This window comes from Apis dorsata, unplaced genomic scaffold, assembly GCF_000469605.1.
Source record: "Apis dorsata unplaced genomic scaffold, Apis dorsata 1.3 scaffold_499, whole genome shotgun sequence".
In the NCBI taxonomy this organism is placed as follows: Eukaryota; Metazoa; Arthropoda; class Insecta; order Hymenoptera; family Apidae; genus Apis; species Apis dorsata.
In genome coordinates this window covers 326,116-330,463 of record NW_006263730.1, presented here as the reverse complement: position 1 = coordinate 330,463, position 4,348 = coordinate 326,116, and positions in this window count along the sequence as shown.

Here is a 4,348-nt window from a genome sequence, read left to right as displayed (position 1 = left end):
GCCGACACGCTTCCACCCGCGACTTCCACTGCTTTCTTTTTTTTTTTTTATTGCTTCCTTTTTTTCATTCAACGTTATTACGAAACCGCGTGTCCCCCTCCGACCAATACTTTCATCCTTCTCCTTTGTTATCTCCCATTTATCACTTCCTACGATTCTCGAAATCACAATTGGTATTGCGCAATCTTCTTCTTTTAGATCGCAGATAAGAATCATCGAGGTCGAGAAATTTTATTTCAATATTTGCTAATTTTTATCACTCCTTGAGAAGAAACAAATTCGTAATATATTTAAAATTCTCAATTTTTTTTCATTTTGATTACTTAGTTATCGAATAACTAAAAAGAATCCTTCTCGCATTAACAGAAGATTTCATATCATAAAAAAACGTTCAGAAAAAGCGAATCAGGGTTCGTATGATAAAATTTCGATTGCTAATGAGTTATACCAATTTTTACATTCAAATCGAGATTATTGAAAGCAAAAGATTCGAAACGTGTCTGCGCAACGTCAAAATATTATACGGTATACACCTATTCAAAGTGCATTCGTCGTGCAGTGTACAAAGCGGAATGATCAGAGGAATGTTGGATCACGGCCAGAATCGTCGGGCCGAAGATACAGCGAGGCTTGCAAACTTACGAACACGTGGAAATACCAACCAAGATTCTGCGAAGATTGGGGCGAGGATGAAGCGAGAGATTTCGTGAGATTTTTCTGAGAAATTGGAATCAAATGTGTGTAATGTGTTAAGATTTTACAGCCGAATGTAGGGGGATCCTTACTGGGCCAATGCAGTTTTACAGAACGGAACGGGCGTTCTCTCCGTTCTTTCCCGCTTTTTAATTGGCCTCGGGATGATAAATCTTGGCGAGCTCGCTTTAATTGCGCATCGCGGCTCATGATATATTTATCTCGATGAAAGATTCGATGTTGGTAAATTTCGTCAATTATGCAAATTGCGAATTTCTTCGGTCGGAATTAAGGCGTGAGATAGTGGCGTAATTACACGGATCCATCCCATATTTTTCCTTAACGAATTAATGCCTCGTACGTGAAAAAGAATCTATTATATCGTATCTCTTCTTAGTATAGCCGGCAGATACCTGACAATCGTTACTTTGGATCGTTAAAATTGATCGTTTAAATTACTACTAATATGAGAATCGTAAATCCTAATTGATCTGTCGAAAAGAAGCACGAACATGATCGAGCATGATCGAATCAACGGCAATAACAAGTAATGAAAATTGGACAAGGAAAATTTCTAAAGATTCTAAAGATTTCTAAAGATAAAGGAAAAAATATTGGAATAAAAATGATGAGGATACGTTTCTTAGAAATTTTTTTTTTTAAAAAAATTGCAGCTCGTAATTGAGATACGCAAAAATGACAGGACACTTAACCGTGTAACGAGTTATAATATCGTGCCGTCGTTTTCCCTACGCTTTGCTCGACGCGACCGAACAAATTAATATCTCCCTTAGGAAATGTTTCTCCTTGTATTTATCATCATTCCGGTGTTCCCCGCGTGTGGTGAACGGATGCGGCGGGAAGCGGGGTCAGAAAATGCCGCTAGAAAATGTGTATTGCGACCCAGTGACACAACGAAGATCCCGGCAACCGTTATCGCGTGTTGCCTCCGCTTTTTCTCCGCGTTTCTGCGACACGTTTCAGGAATGCGTCGACTGTTATCGATGCTGTACAGTGGTTCTTGATCCTAGCTTCCCAACGCTATATAGCCTCCGTGGCATGCTAACCTTGGCAGGCAAAACGACGCGAAATTATCGGGATCTTTGTCTTCCTCCTCGAATCGAACAATTCTTTTTAAGAAATTTAAATCTAGCGGAAAATTGAATAATGCAAATAATTTTTATTCCCCTGAAAATGTCTCGAAAATAAAATTTTCAACGAATGTTTTATTACGAGGTTAAATTTTTTTAAGAAACGAAATCTTCTCAATTTTCATTTTTCCTCGTCATTGAAAAGAATCCGTAAATGTAAATCTTATCACGATATTATATTAAAATTAACAAGAGACGAAAATTAAGACAATTAAGAGACGAAAAGATAAATATGGAGAAAGGTATAAATCGTTATTAACACTTGACAAGTGTTCCCTCGACACCTTTCGATTTCTTATAAATCTTTTAAGTTCAAAGACGACGAATCGAGACGACGTAAAAAACCGATCGTCACGTTCGCGGTTAACTGTATTTTAATTGTATCGAAAGACGGTCCTCGGTCATCGTTCGAGTTAATTAAAATTTATTGCCGCATCTGGCACGCGTGTGTTTGTTAAGTTTAATGGAAATTCTGGAGGGCGGCTCTGGAACAGGCGCTGGTATCGAGCGCTCAATTACAAGGGAATATACGGTGGCTTTAATTTAATCATTAACCGGCCATATCGAACTTCGCGAAAATAAAAAAGAAAAAAACAAAAACAAAAAAAAGGGGCAGAAACAAATATACATATGTATATCGAGAAAGTCGAGCGAGGAGAAAGAGACGAAGAAAAAATGAAAAGAAAAAAAAAGAAACAAGGAGGAGAAAGAAAAAAAATGGATCGACTGGTTCGTTCCTCGGCATCGATCGGCCCGTTCGTTCCTCCACTTCCGTCGTTTCTCTGTCCTTGAAAAGCAATTAAACGCAAGTGCGTTCTCGTGAAGGGGCCACGACGAGAACGGGAATACTGTTGGCGACGGCGGTCGATAATTAAGAAGAGAGAGTCGACTCTGCCTTGACTATCTCCTCGACACGTTATGCCAGATCCACACCGAGACCGATCCTCTTAACACGTTCAACTACGCGCTACCAAAAATCGAGCCAGGTCTCTGATATTGGTTTTCCAATAAATATAAAAGATTGTGATAGTGAATATCTAAAATGGATAGCGATAACATTTGTATGGATGTAAGAGGAAAGCTGGAAAGCTTCTTTTCATTCTTCACGTTTCAGGTGAAACAATCAATATGACGCGAGCTTACGCCTTTGAATAGAAAATCTTCTTGACGCATACGTTGCGTCACGAGTATTGAATGTGTTAATAAACATTACGGATGCTTCTTAGTGTGAAGTAACGCTACTGTTGTATAATATAATTCTATCATACGGTCCAGAGAGGATTAGAACGACCGAGAAGGAGAATGGAACGATTCAAAGCCAATGACACCGTTCCACGAACGTTATTGTGTAGTTTACGGAAGTGTTACAACCGACGTGTAAATCTTGAGAGAGAGAGATTCGTGAGTTTTTCAACGATTTTAAATAATTGTGGGCAGATAAGTCAGAAAAATGTTTGAACGTTATTTTACAGAGGAATTTATATAATTCGAAAATTTTAATCATAAATTACACGTACAGAGCAATTTTGAGGGGATTGGGATGAAATCGACGTTCAAAATTTCAGCATTTTGTCAAATTCTAAATATAATTTTTTCTTGAGAATTGTTTTCGTCATAAGAAATTAAAAATATATCGGAATATTGATCGAATCTCTTGCAATGATATTTGGATAAAACAAATTGCTCCATATTCATTGTACAATCATAAAGTTTCATTAAAAATAAAAAATTCATTAACATTTCATTAAAAAATAAAAAGTTGTTCGAATATTTTCGTGAGCCTCACTAGCGTGTTTCGTGGCTCGTTGCATCCGCGCCGCTTGTCATACATAACATTTAGGTGTTCTTAATTTTGTTAAAAATATAAAATGCGCATTATAATCTTCTTCCTATTACAAATATATTCAATTCATTATCGAAATGATCCATTGCTTACTCCCAAACCAACACACAACCATCGAAAAGAGCCTTGGCCAGATCCAGATTCCGAATCTTCTTTCTTTCGTTAAAAAAACCGGACACCAAACCGAGATAATTCAAAGAAGATTCTTTCGAACGAAACTTTATCAAGAGAGGATCGATTTTCAATCCTTCCAAACGATCCTTCCCTCTACGGAACGAAAACGACTAATCCAAAAAGAAATCGATAACCAAGCTCAATTACCCGCGATGCATCGAGTAAATAAATTCAATTCGCGTTGTCCCCGCGACCGGCCACGGTCCAAGTGACCCACTTCCGCCGAGGTTGAACAGGACGAAGAGGAGAGGGACGCGCAGGTTAAACGAAACGGGCGATTCTCGAAGGGAAAGGGAAGAATCGTGCGTGGCCAGTTCCGTAAAGGGGACCTTTTAACCGCTCCTCCACGTCCAATAAAACGAGCCCGGCCTCGCCGTGGAAATTCCTCCTCGACACGGTCGTAAAGCTGCCATCGCGCCCGTGTCAATTAGGGGCGCACACACGCCACGAAAATTCGACACGAGGCGATGGAATCGAATTTCTGCCT